At 40.2% G+C, this 19,977-nt stretch overlaps 1 protein-coding gene across 1 annotated transcript in view; it reads left to right on the plus strand.

Annotated features, from left to right (window-relative positions):
* Positions 1-505: 505 nt before the first annotated feature.
* The window catches only part of LOC126412599 (katanin p60 ATPase-containing subunit A-like 2), a 191,911-nt gene continuing 172,439 nt past the window's right edge, over positions 506-19,977 (plus strand). The window contains exon 1 of the mRNA XM_050082265.1: positions 506-634. The gene's annotated coding sequence lies outside the window, so the exon portion shown is untranslated. The remainder of the gene's footprint in view (positions 635-19,977) is intronic.

A 19,977-nucleotide genomic window follows, 5' to 3' on the forward strand; every position in this document is an offset into this window, starting at 1 on the left:
ACTTTTCATAAGTACACCAACACGGTTGTGGCGACGATTACATGCTCAAGATATAACATTCCTCATGTTCTGTGCCATCTAAAGCATCCAAACTTGCTGATATCTTAATACATGTGTTACTTTATTCTAACCATGATAAGTGGAAGATAAAGGAGCCTGAGACCTCTGTTAACTTTATCTATGATCATCTCCCTTGTTCAACTTCAACTGCTGCTGGTACAGTGGAATTTCGCATTGATCAATGTGAAACGCCGACTTAACGACGTTTAACTTTTAATCGAAGTTGGTGCAATCAGCCCAAAACCTGTAAAAAGCGCTGCCAGATATCATGGATTACCTGAAACTAACTCGACTGTAAGAGTGTCTTAGTAGTAAAGAATAAATTTATTAAAACTTCATGCACAATTGGCCAGTTTTCCTCGCATCTTAATGTTTATGACGTCATATCTCCTGATCTGTGTCCTAAAACGGTATCTTTGTGTAGTGGTGAATTCAGTGGCATGTGCGGATATTGTCAGCGAAATATATTGCATGGAGTTAGTATAAGAAAGTGACAAATTTAAACATCGTTTACAATGTGGCAACGTTTCATGCATCACAGTTTCTATGACGTTATACCTCTCGAACTTGATAGGTGAGTGGTTCTCAAGCCACAGCGATTATAGACTGACAGTAAGGGATGTGTGTATGAAGTTTGGTTGGAATTGGTCCAGTGGTTTGGAAGGAGTGTGGGACACGCATGCACACACGCGCGCGCGCGCGCGCGCGCACACACACACACACACACACACACACATACACACACACACACACACACACACACACACACACACACACACACACATTTTTAATAGGTATGAATTAACGCCATTGTCGAATTTGTTACTGAACATAAGCTGAAAAAGTTTTCAAAGAAACTATATTTTATACCAAGTTTTTCAGTTGCATTAGATATCTCGTTTTGGCTTCAAGGAAGGAAGGTTTGGGTTTAACATTCCATTGATAACAAGGTCATTAGAAACTTCCTGGCAGTCAAAATTGTTTCCCCGACCGAGACTCGAACTCGGGACCTTTGCCTTCCGTGGGCATGTGCTCTACCAACTTTTTTTTTTTTTTATAAAACCTTTATTAAAAAAACAATGTTACACATTGCAAATACATACTAAGTTACACATACATGAAGTTATTTAAACAAAGCGGTTTGATCATTTCAATTGCGCTGACATTAAGGAAAGACAACAGAAGATTGTCTTACTGACTAAATCACCAGAAAGAATTAAATTAAACATAAATACTTGAGAATGGCGGAAAGGAGATATATAATAAAGTTGACTAGCCTTCCAACTACACTTTCTGGACATTAATTGAATCTAAGTATTTGAAGTGATCAGATCTATATAATCAGTCTTTCACTGCAAAAATGAACAGGGCAATGTGCCAGCCATTGAATATTACATTTATCGGATAGTATCTTATGGTTTTAACCAATCGATAAGGAGATTTCTATAAAAACTGTCTATTTCCAAATTTCTAGTATAAGCCAATAATGCACCTTTCATGATTTGTGTTTGGCACTATTAGACACACAATCTCAATGTCACATAAGTTCTGTACATTAGATTATAAATTTCAAAAAACTACTCTCTGAAGTAGAGAAAGCACACATCATAAATATACTGTAAAATCTTAAATAGTATCCTTAAGGTAACTACAATACATCACTGTCAACACAGTCTTCTTTTTTATATTAACCAATGCCCATTCTTTCAAATACAATTTTTAGCATATTACCGAACTTTTTCTTGTGATTCGAATAGCTTCTAATTTTGTGGAACTCACACAGCATGTGTACCTTGAACTCTATGATGCTATCGGATCCTAATTTGTTAAGGACGTAGTTAACAAAATTTCCCAGCAACCAGTACACAGCGTTATTTTTTGCTTCTGGGAAATAGTGTGCTTCAGGCCTGTGTATCAATGACAGTGATATATACTCAGGGGATGTTCTTGTAATCAGAGCTATTTGCTCCCAGATCCACTTCCAACTATTCATGTGACCACTGCAAGTATATCGATGAATTACTGTGTCAACTAGATGACATTGTTGACATAAATTTGTTTCACAGAGTCCGATTGCGTGCAGTCTTTCATTGGTGCTAACTATGTTGTTAACTGTCTTGTACCATGACGTTTTTATATTAGACGTGAGCACATTAGAACTAATGTTTTTCCAAATCTCAGTCCACTCAATGTTTGGAAACTGTCGTTCTATTTTGTTTCTTCCTTCGCTTTTCTTTCGTTCCCGCATTATGGCTCTCGTTGTTACGTGTCGGGACTGCCTGAGTTCGACACTGACATAACTAAACTCAACATAGAAAATCCTCACGTGCTGTAAGCGACTGTTGATATTCTGCACGTCAATCGGGGGAAGCAGGCTTGGAGGTTTAATGATGTCGAAAAGTTGGCTGGTTATGCTTTCTCGCGAGTCTCTTATTAAATTAACTTGCCTTTTGATAAAAAGAGCAGAGTCTTTATCCGTTATATCAGTTAATCCTAGTCCACCATTTTTAGGATCTAAAGTGGCTACTTTAGCAGGTACTCTGAACACTTCACCTCTCCACAAAAATTTTGTGATTTTGGACATTATTCTCCTCGCTATCATTCTCGGTATTGGAAACAGCTGGGCAGTATAATAAGCCTTAGCAAGGATGCATGAGTTGATATACTGTGTTCTTTGAACTTGGTTCATATATCGAGTTAAATTCTCTACAATGGCTCCTTGCACTTTATCTGCTGCAACTTTCCAATTTAAAGCCGTCATTTTCATAGGGCATGCTGTCAGGGTGATCCCAAGTGTTTTATGTTGTCGGACTAAGTTTGCCCACTCGACGTTGATATTATCAAAACCTCTGAGATTTAACATCTTACTTTTTTTTCCGTTTGCGTTGGCTCCAGATGCTCTACAGTACGAATCAATCACTGTTGCTAGCGTGGTTACCTCGTCATTATTCCTTATAATGACCCCTATATCGTCAGCATAGGCTCTTATAACTGTTTTGTTTCCTGATAATGTTAAGCCTTTTAATGTAGCATGGACATGTCGGAGGAAAGGTTCCAGCGAAATTGCGAAGAGCGACATGGACAGAGGACTTCCTTGAGGAACACCTCGTTGTATTTGCATCGGCCCGGATTGTTGACAATTCACCGCTATTTTAGCATTTATTCCAGTTGCTATGTTCTTAATCAACTGTATAACCCTATCGTTGAAACCTATTTTATTCAATGTCTGTAGAAGATATTCATGGTTTACTACATCGAACGCCTTATAAAAATCTAAAAACAATAAAGCACACTTTATGTTTGTTACAGAAGTTATTGCAATGATATCCCTGAATTCCGCTAGATTTTGAAAAATGGTTCTGCCTTGCGCACAGTTCTGATGTTGACTAATAATTTTATCTGTAAGGCATGAAATTCTCTTGTTTATTATTCTAGCTATTAATTTATAATCAGAATTCAGCAGTGAAATTGGACGAAAATTATTTAAATCTTTGTTTCCATTATTTTTTGGCACCAGAACAATTTTACTCTCCTTAAACTCAGCCGGAATCATTTTACCCTGAATAACCTCATTTACGATGTCCGTGATTTTCGCACCCACTATTGGCCAGTAACGGATGTAAAATTCTGCTGGCAGACCATCCGGTCCTGGGGATTTTTTTGGTGGCGAGGCGCACAGAGTCTCATACACGTCTTCTTCACTGACAACCTCGAGAAAATTTTCGTTGTCATCTTCTGTCAGCTGTGGGGCTAGGATGTCAAGGAATTCTTCCAAGGAAGCATCACTACTTTGATGTACAGAATATAGCTCGCAATAATAGCGATAAATCTCGTCCATGATATCCTGCTGGGTTCTGAGAATCGTGCCGTGTTCTGTTCGAATTTCTTCAATAAAAGTCCTTCTCCCGTTTTTCGTATGCTTCACTAAATGATACAGGGAAGTAGTTTCATCTGCTGACACCGAATTTGCCTTTGATTTTATTTTCAACCCTTCCATTTGACTTCTCTTGATATTAAGTAACTTGGCTTTGACTTTTTTGATGTCTGCTATCCGAAGTGAGGAACCTGCTGAGACTTGATCATATAGATCTCTCAAAACGGAATAGTAATACTCTATAGTGCATTTCATTTCCCTTGCGCTCTGGGCACTGTATTGAATAAGAACTTTCCTCAACTTTGGCTTTGCCATTTTAACCCACCAGTCAATAGCAGTGGCATATCTACTACGGGCTCGCAGGCATATTGCCCATGTTTCTTTAATCAGATCTTCTAAATCATGATTAACTAACAAGGAAGTGTTCAAATTCCACTGATTCTTGAATCGGCGAACCGGCTGTCTTGTTAGATTTATGCAAGCTAAGACACTTGAATGGTCTGAAAAGTACGTAGGAATGGTTTCTACTTTTGTCACGGAAGTTACAAGATTTTTAGAAATATATAGTCTATCAATCCTGCTACGTGATGTTGCCGTGACATAAGTGAACTCAACAATGGAGGGGTATTTGATTTCCCATATATCCTTTAATTCTAAACCAGTAACTAATTGTTTTAGTTCACTTGAGAAATTAAAATTAGGTAACTGATCTTTTCGATTTAAAACACAATTAAAATCACCTCCAAGTAATAACTGTCTTGGTGATTTCCTTAACAAGTATATCAAGTCGTCTTTGAAGAAACGTGCCCTGTCAGCTCGATGAGAACTTCCTGAAGGGGCGTACAAGTTGATGATAGTCACATCATAGATATTTAGTCCTATTCCCCTTCCGGATTCCAGTCGTTCCACCTCGCTTACTGTAATACCTTCCCTTACCAAAATAGCTGTTCCAACACTTGTTTCGGGAGACACATTTATGTAACTGACAAAACCGGGAATTACCAAATCCGAAATTAGAACTTCTTGTAACAGGGCAATATCAGTCGCGGATTCGTACAAAAATTCCTTAAGGGCCGATAATTTCAAACCGGTCGTGATTTTATTTATGTTTATAGTGGTGACAGAATAAGATTGCGTCATTGTGCTGTCACTATGTAGTTGTTTTGTTGAACTAATTTAGTTTACTGTGGTTCAGGGTTCAGTTAAGCTGTAACAGTTTTCTCGGAAGGTTGAACATGGCATAACACTTCAATCAGTTTATTAGTTACTGTTCCGTTTTTTTTCTACTTCTGATGTTTTCTCTTGTACCGCAAGCAGACTGATTTCCTGGTAAACTTTCTGATTTTTCCTCCAGTGATTCGTGGACGACCGTTTCGGACTGAACATTCTTTGGGCTTGGGTCGCCCCTACTGGATTTTCCCTTCCCTTGGTTACGAGCTACATTCTCATTTGGTTGCGTCGGTATTTTACTTCGCGGCTTATCAGGAGCAGCAGCAGACGCTTTCGCAATTTCGGTTGCCGGCGCCTGCCCTGAGGTGTTGACCGTGATTTCTGTTTGGCCACCACTTCCTCGTTCTTTATTAATTTCACTCACTTTCTGATCGAGGGAAACAAATGGAGACTGCAGTTTTGCAACCTTTCCCTGAATTTGTTTATTAACAGATAAATTCTGATCTTTACAATCGGCAACTGCACCTGTTGTTTCTTGCAAATTAATGCTACTTACACCCCCTTCATTTTCTGGTACCGTATGTGTATTATCTTTTTGTTCATTAGTTTTCGTTCGCATTTTGCCTTCAGGTTCCTCTGCCTCCTCATCGCACTGTTTTTGCTTGCGAAGTGAGGGAGTGGGACAAGACAGCTCGTCCTCTGAACAACTATCAGTTATCTCCAGGGGTCGTTTTTTCGGTTGCGTTTCAGTTTCACGAGTAGTGGCAACAGGGTTTCCTTTTGTTGTTAACGGGGGAAATTGACTGTTATCGTGAAGGGAGACATCAGCTTGTCCCGCTGCGTTAACATCCTCAACCAGTTGTTCCGGGCTATTCTTTGGTAACAGATCATTTAAGGTAAGCTTCTGACGCTGTATCAAATTACTTTTAAGCACAACAGTTCGCCGCGGACATTCCTGTCTGAAGTGGCCGGTTTCGTTACATATATGACATGTAGCTTCCTGACCTGTATAAACAATTTGTGCCTTATACCCACAAACAGTTATGTGAGACGGAATATTCGTCTTAACGTCCATCTCTACACAGCGGACCCCGTTAAAACACTGCAGTTTAAAGCGAGGCGACCATCTTTCATTTGCAATTGATTTAACGTCTCCGTAGTTTAAAAGAGCTTCCTTAATCTTATCATTTTCAATTTCAATGGGGAGATTCAAGACACGAACGGTTTTGTAATGAATGTCGGCTCTATAGATGGAAACCTTACTTTTATAACCATTTCTATGCACAAAATCTACTTCATAGCCCTACTTTCGTAACACTTTATCAACAGTCGAAGCACTGATTAACTTGACAAAAACACAGTATTTTTCCTGATCCAGTTGCCAGGTATGAACGGTTTCAGAATTTAGGCCAATTACCTGTGTAATCCAGTCATCTATTTCCAGGGATGTCGGCTGAACAGGACGGGATTCTTTGTCAAAAGCAAATACCAGAGTATTCTTCCTGAGGTTTGTAGCCATGGTTAATCCAGCGAAGCAATTTCGGTTAAACAACCGAAATTCCAAGTAGCAGCAGCAAGACCAGAAAGAGCGATCAGATCACAAGGAACAGGAACGAACACGGAGATTAACGGACGGACGGCACTCGGTGAAGCACAAGTACAGCGATGTAAACACTGAAGTGCAGCGCAACAGTTAACAGCGGCCACTCGCGAGCGCGGCTGAAACGGAACTGCGTCAACTGAGCTACTGAAGCACGACTCACGCCTGCTCCTTATAGCTTTACTTCTGCCAGTATCTCGTCTCCTACCTTCCAAACTTTACAAAAGCAAAGGTCCCGAGTTCGAGTCTCAGTCGGGCACACAGTTTTAATCTGCCAGGAAGTTTAATATCAGCACACACTCTGCTGCAGAGTGAAAATCTCATTCTGGAAACATCCCACAGGCTGTGGCTAAGCCATGTCTCCGCAGTATCTTTCTTTCAGGAGTGCTAGTTCTGCAAGGTTCGCAGGAGAGCTTCTGTAAAGTTTGGAAGGTAGGAGACGAGATACTGGCAGAAGTAAAGCTGTGAGGACCGGGCGTGAGTCTTGCTTCGGTAGCTCAGATGGTAGAGCACTTGCTCGCGAAAGGCAAAGGTCCCGAGTTCTAGTCTCAGTCGGGCTCACAGTTTTAATCTGCCAGGAAGTTTCATATAAGTGCACACTCCGCTGCAGAGTGAAAATCTCATTCAAGGTCATTAGAGATGGAGCACAAGCTCAGGATTTGGAAGGAAATTGGCTGTTTCTGAATCCAGGCATTTGGCTTATGTGAATTAGGGAAATCACAGAAAAATTAAATCTGGATGGAATTTTCCACTGTCATCCTTCCAAATATAAGTGCAGTGTGCTAACCACTGTGAAAACTTGGTTGGTGTTAAGATAGCAGCGATAGCGAAGGCACCTCTGTTGTTGTCTTCTCTTGTGGATACTGTTTCTTCTGCAGGGACTACACAATCTACTGCTACTTGTCCACCTGACTGTGAGCTGCGTGTCAATGACAGATCTACATATCCTCTGCAGTGGATACAGGGACAAGGGAGAACTCAGAGCATTACTAACCAACAAATTCGAGGTGCTGTCTTCCAATGAAACTGAAACTGAGTCAGTGAGTATCACTTCACATGATGGGGAACATGCTGAGTCTCTTCTCAAGGGGAAGAAAACACAAAAGAGCAGGGTCTATTAATCGTTGGCAGTTCAATATTATGTTGAACAATGCTACCCCTAGGCAGCTACGGACAGCTAGGGACAGGAAGGAACACCATGTGCACTCAGTTTGCAAACCAGGAGGTCTCGTTAAATATGGTGAAGTGGCTATCCTAGCAGCCGCTGAAAGAACATGGTGTAGCCACTTGCAGAGTGTGGTGCCTTTTGGGACTAATGATGCCTGTTGTCTGGATCTGAGGTAATACTTGGATGAGGGGAGAAAGTTGGGAATACTAGACTTGCTCTCAGGGTTTCAGTGCAGTCCTCTATCAACAGTATCGTCCCTGGAACAAATTGTGGTCCCCTGGTTCAGAGATAAGTGGATGGCTTTGAAGTGGGGCTGGATGCTGACTTTATGTAAAAGAAACTATAAGTGCAGGATATATTACATTATACAATAGTAGCTGCAGTACCTGGTTTTGTGAGGTCAGAGTGTATTGCATGGTTGATTGCATGAGGACCATTCTCTCTGTCAGATACATACAGACATAAATTCCATTAAATGTGTGATGAATACAGCATATACTAAATTAATTAATCAATTATGTGATAAAATGTCATTATTAAAGTAAAACAGGCTATCAAAAGTTACTTAATTTCATAAGAAATTTAACTTTTATAGTGCATAAATATTTATATTTTCATTTTTTCGCAACGCTTGCTTATACATCGTGTATGAAAAGCTGTAGGATTGTTAGTTTGTGGTGTGGTGTGAGGGTTGTTGCAGTTTCTTTCACGTGGATGAGTGTTCGACTTGGGAATTTGGGAAATAAACAAAGCTCATTGGTTGTGTAGGATTTGCTGTAGAGAAGATTGCTGCCTTTCAGACAGAACTAGGTAAGGCAAAACGAGGTCTCGAAAGATTAACAACAGGTTATAGAAGGAGTGACAACAGGTTATAGAAGGAGTAAGACTTCTCTCAGGCAGTTTTGTTGTCAATGTGGAGAACAGGTTTGATCTGTTATCACAGTAAGAATCTGATGAGCTCAAGTAGATTTAAGAGCAGACAGGACACAACAAACTTTGAAAAAGTGTTTGAGAAATCAAAAAAAGTTGTGAAGAAGAAGAAAGTTTCGTTGTTATGTAGCTCACATGGTAGAGATGTTGGCCAGCTGTTACAGGATGAACTACGGTCAGGTTAACAGTTCACAAGCTTTTTTAAACCGAGTGCTACACTGGGTCAGGTGACAGAGGATGTAGGTTCTCTTTGCAAAGACTTCAAACGGGAAGACATCATGGTAATAGTGGATGGAGCAAGCAACAGCTAATTATTTAATTGACATATTGGCGTTGGGCTTCTATCTGATCTGAGTGCCATGATCGGCCTCATTTAAACTCTTATGTTAGGAGATTTAATTTAGAGGTGGAACGACTGGTTGGATTAGATATGGGTCTCATATTGGTGTAATTCCTGTTGACTAAACCAGTACGTGGGACTATACTAGGCATGACGTTCACCTCAACAGAAAAGGACTGGGAAAACTATCTGGGCTAAAAACAAATAACTTAAGGGGACACTGTCACAAATTGTACATTACAAGTTGTCACAAGTGACAGAACAGCGTCTTTTAGGGTTGAGAGGGAAGAAACGAAGCATGTCCATAAACAGGCTGAAAATGATATTCAAATTGATAAAACAGGCAGCCAGAAAGCAAATTTTAATGCGCACAATTCATGCAAACAGCCCCTGATTGAAACTGGAGATATTCAAAGACTTACAGAAAAATTAGGCTCATCCAGTTGTAATTCAGCAAGTGCACAAAATCAGTTATCCTTATTGCACCAGAATATCCAGGGATTAAAGGGTAAGCTTAATATGTTGCATATCTGTGTTAAAGAACTAGAGTTCAGCAGATCAGTTGATATTATCTGCCTCTCTGAACATCATGTGACCACTGATATACATATGTTAAATGTTGCAGGATTCAAGGTAGCTTTTTGCTTCTGTAGAAGAAATATGTAGAAAGGAGGAGATGCCACATTTGTGAGTAACTGTTTTAGTTTCAGGAATACTGAAATTAATAAATTTTGCTCAAAGCAGTACTTACAAGGGAACCTCCCCATCACACCCCCCTCAGATTTAGTTATAAGTTGGCACAGTGGATAGGCCTCGAAAAACTGAACACAGATCAATTGAGAAAACAGGAAGAAGTTTTGTGGAACTGTGAAAAAATAAGCAAATTATACAAACTGAGTAGTTCATGGGAAGATATGCAATATCAAGGACATTAGGAACGCAGGAGCGCTATGGTTTCGTGGTAACGTGAGCAGCTGCGGAACGAAAGGTCCTTGGTTCAAATTTTCCATCGAGTGAAAATTTTAGTTTTTTATATTCAGTTTATGTGACAAACTCTTATGTTTTCATCACTTTTTTGGAAGTGATTATCACATCCACAAGAAAACCTAAATCGGGCAAGGTAGAAGAATCTTTTTACCCATTCGCCAAGTGTACAAGTTAGGCAGGTCGACAACATATTCCTGTCATGTGACGCACATGCCGTCACCAGTGTCGTATAGAATATATCAGACATGTTTTCCTGTGGAGGAATCGGTTGACCTATGACCTTGCGATCAAATGTTTTCGGTTCCCATTGGAGAGGCACGTCCTTTCGTCTACTAATCGCACGGTTTTGCGATGCGGTCGCAAAACACAGACACTAAACTTATTACAGTGAACAGATACATCAATGAACGAACGGACAGATAATAACTAAGCAAAAATAAAGAAAGTAAAATTTTCACTCGAGGGAAGACTTAAACCAAGGACCTCTCGTTCTGCAGCTGCTCACGCTACCACTGGACCACGCCGCTCCTGCGCTCACACTGTCATGATGTTGCCTATGTGGTCCATGGACTACTCAGTTTGTATATTTTGCTTATTTTTTCACAGTTCCACACAACTTCTTCCTGTTTCCTCAATTGATCTGTGTTCAGTTTATCAAGGCCTATCCACTGTGCCAACTTATAACTAAATCTGAGGGGGGTGCGATGGGGAGGTTCCCTTGTTAGAAGCTTGTACAACAGAAGTAGTATTTCACAATAAGTCGTTTATAATAGTAAGCATATACATAGCACCTGTAGGAAACTTTAACCTCTTCATAACAAATGTGGAAGCTTCATTGTTCTGTCTCTCAGAAACAAAAACAAAGAAATAGTGGTTGCTGGTGATTTCAATATGATTATATTGGAAGGCTTTCTGAGTGAGCAATTATTGCTGTCAGTTACACTGTCATTCAATATGATTCCTGCTGTGTACTTTGCAACTAGGGCATGTAAATACTCTAGACTGCTATGATAACATCTTTGTAGACAAATCTAGGGAAGAAAGTCAAGTCACAAAACCAATAACAAATGGCCTGTCTGATCATGACATGCAGTATCTTGAGTTAAGGGATAAAAAAAATCTATTAAATAAGAGTACAGAAGGGCAATAAATCAGTCAAACATTGCGAATTTTAGGATATTGCTCAACGACCTGCACTGGATAGAAGTTAACAATACTTCTGACTCAAATGGAAAATACAAAGCATTCATTAATAAAGTTACTTCCTCTTTTGGAAATTGTTTTCCTCTAAAGGTAACTCAAATTAAAGAGAAGTCTGAAAATAAACCAAGGATTACACAAGGAATAAAGATATCACATGTGAAAAAAAGGAGACAGTATCTACTATCCATGAAAAGCTCTGGTGTTAGCACTGTAATGCATTGCAAAGAATACTGCAAAATACTGAAGCAAGCAATCCAGGAATCTAAGCAGCTTTTTTATCATGCTACAAAATAAAAACTATACGAGATATTTGGGCCAAGAAGGAAGAGCAACAGATAGCTCTAAAAATAGATGAGACATTAATAAGTGCTTGTAGTGTTGCAAACCTCTTAAACAAGTGCTTTGTTTCTGTTACTGATAACTTAGGTTTATCAGGGCCAGTAAACAGTGCAATGGAATATCTGACATCAGTTTTTACAAATAACTTCAGTAAAATGGAAATGACACTCATGTCTGCCAATGAAGTAGCGGTCACCATAAAATCCTTAAAATCAAAATAATTCTAGTTGTTATGATTACATATCAATGAAGTTAATCAAAGAGTGCTCATGCAAGTTGAGTTCTATCTTAAGTTATTTGTGCAATCTTAACAGGGGAACATTTCCCAACTGGCTAAAATATGCTGAAGTGAAGCCTCTTTATAAGAATGAGGATAAAGAGATACTATCAAACTATCGACTAACTTCACTTTTCCTGTTTTTTTTTAACTATTTTAAAAAATTGTGTTCAAGCATCTTGTTGGGCATCTGACTGCAAATAATATATTGCCCAAGTCGTGGTTTGGGTTCCTTAAGGGTACTGATGTAGAAAAAGCAGTTTACATGTACAGTGAGAATTGACATAATTTATTATATACAAATTAGTGGTTACTGACATTTTCTCTGACCTGTCAAAAGTCTTTTACTGTATGAATCACAGCATTCTCTTAAGTATTTAGAATATAGTGATGCTACTGGCAGCGCTCTGAAGTGGTTCAGGTCTTACCTAACTAACAGGAAACAAAGGGTGTTATTGTGAAATATCTGTGGAGTAAGCAATCAGTCTTCATCTAACTGGGAATAAATAATGTGTGGTGTTCCTCAAGCTTCCATCCTGGGGCCATTGCTTTTTCTTGTGTACGTTAATGACCTCTCTCCTGTTACATTGCCAGATGCTAAGTCTGTTTTGCTTGCAGACGACACAAACATTGCAATTAATAGCAAGTCAAGCACAGATTTAAAAATGGATGCTAATCAGATTTTCGCCAATATTAATAAATGGTTTAAAGCTAAGTCACTGTCATTAAACTTTGAAAAGACTCACTATATGCAGTGCAGAATCTGTAAGAGTTTTCCTTCCAGCATGTGTATAACATATGAAGGCATGCAGATAGAAGAAGCTGACAGTGTTGTATTTCTGAGATTACAACTTGATAATAAATTCAGTAGGGAAAGGCATACCACAGAATTGCTGAAGCGCCTAAACAAATCTGTATATGCAGTGAGAATGATGTCAGATGTAGGAAATATAAGTATATAAAATTTGCTTACTTTGCTTACTTTCCTTCTATTATGTCATATGGGATCATATTCTGGGGTAAGTTATCAAACCGAGCAAAAGGTTTTAGGGTGCAAAAGCATGTTATGACTCATCTGTGGTGTAAATTCAAGAACATCATGCAGAACACTGTTCAGGGAGCTTGGTATCATAAACACTGCTTCTCAGTATATTTATTCCTTAATAAAATTTGTTACAAGTAGTATGTCTCTATTTCCAACCAATAACTCAATACATAGTATCAATACCATCAATAAGAACAATCTACATAAAGACCTGAAACCACTTGCATTGGTCCAAAAATGGGTCCGATATTCAGGAACACACATTTTCAATAAACTGCCAGCAACCATTAAAAACTTGGTTCCAGATAAAGCACAATTTAAACAGAGTTTGATAGGCAACTCCTTCTACTCTATAAATGAATGTCTTAACTGGGACTATTAGACAGCTTAAGTAAAAATGTTCCTTAGATTTCAGTTTTTACAGGACTTGGTCACAAAAGTCAAGATTAAGTATTTTGTGTATGCTAAATTTGTTAATAGTGAGTAACTATATTCTTTCAGTTTTTACAGCACTTGGTCACAACAATCAAGATGAGATATTTTGTGGATGATAAATTTATTAATAGTGAATCACTATGTTTCATTCTGAAAATGTATTAATTCTACAAATATTAGCACTTCCAGTTTACTGTAATGTATTCACATATCTTGACAACCTGCTGACAAATGATCAGGGTAGTGAGTATTATATTCAAATGTTCTATATTTTTTATGTTATACTTTCGGACTTGTTCCATACCCACAATGATCGTCTCATTTTTGGGTCTATGGTATGAAAACTGAATCTAATCTAATCTTTATAACAACAAAAATAATCAATTATTGATAATATAATATAAACGGATAGATAAAAAGTCACTTACCAAGTGGCAGCATGGGAACACACCCACACAAAAGGATTGAACTTTCACAAGTTTTCAAAGTCAGTGGCTCCTTCTTCTGGCAGAAGAGTTGAAGGGGCAGGAAGAGGTGTGACGGAAAATGACTGGAGAGGTTTAGTTAAAAGGGTACAGTTCAGAAAAGTCAACAAGACCCCTGGGTCATTGGACAGTTACCAGACGGGATGAGAAGGAAAGGAATCTGGTCTTTGTAGTTTTATTGTTGGGAAATGAAAGAACGACTTGTGAGGTGATCCAACTCATGAGCACAAGACGTACAATTGGCCAAGTGAAAAACATGATTCTTTCAAATTTGGCCCTGTGCTTTCTTGATGGTCATGCTGTAAGCCAAATTAACTGGAAACTGCGTTCACCTTAACGTGAAGAGCAATCTGGATGATATTAGAGGTATTCATTCACGGCACAAATACCATCTGACCTTTTTCTTTGTCAGTCTTTATACTGATTTTTGATGATGGTATTCTGCTGTTGTTTGATGCAGTGTCTTGTATGATTTCACAGTTTTGGTGAATTCAGATTCCGCAGTAAAAGACTGGTGAACCAACTTTCAGTTTGAGGCAGCGTAGCGGCATTTCTGGAATATTCAATGAGTTTAAAAAATCAGTAGCAAAATTTAAAGTTTCAATCTCATCAGTTATGGTATTGATCAACATTTGAATTTTCTCTGCCCCATAATCATCTTTTGGACAGTTTCATTTTTCATCACTGCAGTAACTCGCTCATGTAACCATTCTGAACTTTTGATGATCTCTGGATATATTTCACTTATGAGTTGTTCAGGTATTCCAATGATATTATACAATTCATTTCTCAGTATGATCTGGTTAGAATTCTTGTCTATTGGATAGCCTTCTCCTACATGTAAAAGGTTTTTGGCAAATTCTTACACTCTTTCATCTCCTGAGATTCACATTCTCGTATTTGTCTTTAACTTGACCATTTTTATGTGCTACCATATGAACGAATTTTTAAAGCAGGCATTTATTTCATCCACTGGCGGCGATTTCGGAATGACAGGTAGCATTTGACGTAAATCATCCGACGATAGTAGTAAGATACTTCCCCTTAAACTCTTCATGTATCTTAAGTCCTATACTATTGTATTCATTGATTCCAAAGACTTGCTGTGGACCATTGAGCTTTTGTGCCAAATGATGATCTTGCACTGTTTGCATATTTGTCTGTGTGCAAATGACTTTGTTATGTCACATACTGGAAGTTCATGTTCAGCTATGTTTGAAGGTAATTTAAATGCATAATGTGCTACTCGTCCGCCAGCCATAGGTGTAGCTGCTGTTCATATACACAGCGTGTGGGAAAACGATTTTCGCTACCTACACTCACCCACGTCAGTCCACCACTACCAGACTCCCTTACTAATAGCAAGGGGCCAAGAGTTATATACCACCACAACTGTGAGTGGGTGGCAGCACGTGGTCATTGAGACTAGTCTGTCTTTATGTCGACACACTGGCCTTCTGTATACTTCCTAAGGGGAAAAAACACCATGAAGGCATTATCCAAATAGGACGGAAATCGGTAGATGTGCTGTACATGTACAGACAGACAAATGATTACAGTTCAGGAAAATTGGATGATTCGTTCAAGGGAAAGAGCTTCACAAATTGAACAAGTCAGTGGCGCTTTCGTCCACCCCTGTCTCCTACACAAGCAGTTATTCAGCTTGGCATTGATTCATAGAGCTTTTGAATGTCCTCCTGAGGGATGTTGTGACAAATTGTGTCCATCTGGTGCATTAAATAGTCAGAGTCCCAAGCTGGTTGGAAGACCCTGCCCATAATGCTTCAAACGTTCTCAGTTGAGGAAAGATCCGGTGACTGTGCTGACCAAGGTAGGGTTTGGCAAGCATGAAGACAAGCAGTAGAATCTCCGTCATGTGTGGGTGGGCATTACCTTGCTGAAATGTGAGCCCAGGATGTCTTGCCATGAAGGACAACAAAACGGGGTGTAGAATATCGTCGATATACCACCGTGCTGTAAAGGTGCTGTGGAAGACAATCAAAGGGGTCCTGTTATGAAAAGAAATGGCAGGGCCATATGGAGAGCAACAGTCACGTTGGTAACCTAGTGCTGTCTGGAGTCTCCAGACACATCTTCAGTTTGGAATCTCATTGATTGGAGTAGAATTGTCTTCAGTGATTAACCTCGCTTCGAACTGAGTTAGAATGGCCAGAGAAGATGTGTCTGGAAGTCCCCTGGACAGCAGTGGGATACCAGCCTGACTATCGCCAACCTAATGGCCTGACAAACACGAGTGCATTTCACTTGGTAGCAGGATCCCTTTGGTTGTCATCTACGGCTTCCTTACAGCATAGCAGTACATTGACGATATTGTACGCCCCATTTTGCTGCCCTTCATAGTAAGGCATCCTGGGCTTACAATTCAGCAAGATAATGCCTGTCATGTCTGCCAATACATGGCGAGGGAAAAAAATACCATGAAGGCATTATCCAAATACGAGTAGGAAGGAAATCTGCAGATGTGGTGTACATGTACAGACAAACAAATGATTACAGTTCAGAAAAATTGAACGACTTAGTAACGCATTGGTCCACCTCTATCCATTATACAAGCAGTTATTCGGCTTGGCATTGATTGACACAGCTGTTGGATGTTCTCCTGTGGGATATCATGCCAAATTCTGCCCATTTGGTGCATTAAATCGTCAGAATCCCGAGCTGGTTGGAAGACCCTGCCCATAATGCTCCAAATGTCCTCAATTGGTGACAGATCCGGCGACCATGCTGGCCAAGGTAGGATTTGACAAGCATGAAGACAAGCAGTAGAAACTCTCACCATGTGCGTGAAGGCTTTAAATTGCTGAAATGTGAGCCCAGGTGGTTTGCCATGAAGGACAACAAAATGGGGTGTGAATATTGTCAACATACCACTGTGCTGTAGGGGTGGTGTGGATGACAATCAGAGAGGTCCTGCTATGAAATGAAGTGCAATGCACGCCTGATTGTCATGTGATATGACAGGCGATAGTCAGGTTAATGTCCCACTGTTGTCCAGGGCATCTCCAGACACGTTTCTCTGGACATTGGAGCTCAGTTTGACGCGAGGTTCATCACTGAAGACAGTTCTACTCCAATCAATAAGATTCCAGACTGAAGATGCGTCTGGAGACACCAGACGGCAGCAGGATACCACCTTGACTGTCAGCCTGACAGCGAGGAATGATGGCGTGGGGTGCCATTTCTTTTCATAGCAGGGCCCCTTTAATTGTCATCCACACCACCCTTACAGCACAGTGGTTCGTTGATGATGTCCTATCCTCCGTTTTGTTGTCCTTCAAGGCAAGCCATCCTGGGCTCACATTTCGGCGAGGTACTGCCCACCCGTACATGGTGCAAGTTTTTACTGCTTTTCTTCTTTCTTACCAAACCCTACACTGCCCAACATGGTCTTTGGGTCTGTCCCCAATTGAGAACATTTGGAGCATTATGGGCTCGGTCTTCCAACCAGCTTGGGATTCTGACGAACTGATGCGCCAATTGGACAGAATTTGACACGATATCTCTCAGGAGGATATCCAACAGCTCTGTGAATCAATGACAAGCTGAATAACTGCTTGCGTAAGGGACAGCAGTGGACCATTGTGTTATGGACTTGTTCAATTTGTGAAGCTCTGTCACTTCAATAAATCATCCAATTTTTCTGAACTATAATTATTTGTCTGTCCGTATAAAATGTATATCGTACCTACCGATTTCGGTTCCATTCAGATGATTCCTTCGAGGTGCATCTTTTTTTTTTTTTTTTGTCTTAAGGTTCTGATTCATGATAAGACTTCAAGAAAAACTAGTGGGATGGAATGAAAGATATTGCTTGAAAAAAGTTCTGCCAGGAACTAAACGGTATGGTGGACAAAAGTAATTGCTTTGATCATATTCTACTATTGAAAGGTTACTTAAGTGTGGGCGAAATAAGTTACACCTGCTTGGTAATGAGTAAGCAATCGTGAATCTGTTGTCCACTCAGCAGTTACAGAAAAATGCCTAGTTGAGGGAATGAAGATAAGAGAACCCCGCACTTCCATAAGTTCTGTGAATGTTGACAGATTTAGCTTTGGTCTAGTGTCCTATTTAGCTACATGATGCTTGTCAAATCGAATGACTAAAATCGTGAAGAGAAGACAGCATCAGCACCCAGCTCCTTTGCAAGACTTAAAGTCTGCTCTCACTCGGGATCGGCCACCAGAATTGAAGTCTGCCATCATCAGAGTCTTGAAGCCTGCTCCTTTCAGAGCCACGAGAATATACTCCTGCTCCACTTTGAGCCTGAATCTCTCTGCTTCACTTCCGAGCTCTCCCTGACGTCTTTGTATGGAAATGTGCCTAACTTTGTCTCGCCCAGTCAGGCCTGTGCAACAATCATTCCACCAACCAGACGAGACGATCTCAGCTTTATGTTTGCCTTCCACAGGCATTTTTAGGACTGGCCAGTCGGATTTTACCACATATAGGGGAAAAGTTTGTTGTTTACCTAACTAAATAGCATCAGTGTTTCATGGCAATAACTTATTTAGCAAACTTCAGAATCTGCTCACACTGAAGCTCCATTCCATACCGTTTTCATGGCTGAGCATGTCGCAGACTGGATGGCGCCAGAAGGACTTATGGAAATATAGTTCAGGAAGAATAGTAACGACCAGAACAACACCTTAGTCCCCCTTCACTCGTGAGTGCCTAACAAATGATAAAATCCCTCCCAAGTTATTATTGCTTTGGCATTGGCCTGTCACGCTGCTAAACTGTGCCAACATCCCTTCGATTTGTAAGTGAGTGCATCACAGAGAGACTAACGAATAGGACTGTTTCATTGGGACATCTATCTTGCATCTCTGTTACGTAGATGGGACCCTCAGGCTGCAGCAAGGCAGTCGTTTTCTAGAAGGTGGAGGTCCTCCACCCAGTTGTGAACAAACGATGAAGAAACTCCTGACTGTCTTGTCTAGTGTGAAACCCATTGCACATTGTCGAATTTGTCAATATTATTTGCTTTACAGTTCATTAAACTGCTTAAGCATTGGCTCACAAACTCAGTGAGATGGTGTGAGGTACTACTAATCCATATCTTACAACTGTTTGTGTTATCTATGATGACCGTTCTCATTCCTTCTCTCTCCAGCCGGTGGCGTGAAGCAGAATATGAAAGCAGTCGATCATTTTAACTGACAGAGTCCAACTGACAGACTACTTTCAGCATGAAACAGAGACTGCTAAGGTTCTGTGACAAGCTAAGCTGTAGCCGGCGTGGCCGAGCGGTTCTAGGCGCTTCAGTCCGGAACCGCGCGACCGCAACGGTCGCAGGTTCGAATCCTGCCTCGGGCATGGATGTGTGTGATGTCCTTAGGTTAGTTAGCTTTAAGTCGTTCTAAGTTCTAGGGTACTGATGACCTCCCATAGTGCTCAGAGCCATTTGAACCAAGCTAAGCTGTGACTTCTTAGACTCGCACCATGGGATTGAGAATTGTAGGTTCCCCCTAAATCGGTGATGTGTGACTACACATCAGACACTGCTGTCCAGATACCTGATTGTGTGTGGAATGCTCACAAGGGTTTGTTGGACTACACAACTCTCCATCCAGCTCAGGTAATGACAGCTGTGCGAAATCCAAAGAAGTGTTCCCCTCAGGGGAGAATATTAAACTCCTAGTGGTTAACTGCTGAAGCATTTGTGACAAAGTACCAGAGTTTGAAGCGCCTCTGAAAAGCAGTCAAGCTCACGTAGTGCTAGATACAAAAAGCTGGTTGAAATGTGAAGTTCAAAGCAGGAAAATTTTGGGGAAAGTTTAAGTGTATATCAAAAGGATAGGCTAAGAGGAAATGAAGGTGGAATATATGTCACAGCATACAAGAAACTCAAATCTGTGAAGATGGAAAGTGAAGCCATAAGCAGAATGTTTGAGCGAGACTCATGATCAGGAATGGACATTAAACTGTATTTGCCTTCTATCGACCATCAGACTCGCCTTTTGATGTACGTAAAAACTTTACAGGGATGTACCATGGAATGATCACATAGGTTCATTCGTAGGTAAGGCTATACTACTAGAAT

The sequence above is a fragment of the Schistocerca serialis genome, chromosome 7 (assembly GCF_023864345.2).
Source record: "Schistocerca serialis cubense isolate TAMUIC-IGC-003099 chromosome 7, iqSchSeri2.2, whole genome shotgun sequence".
NCBI classification, from domain to species: domain Eukaryota; kingdom Metazoa; phylum Arthropoda; class Insecta; order Orthoptera; family Acrididae; genus Schistocerca; species Schistocerca serialis.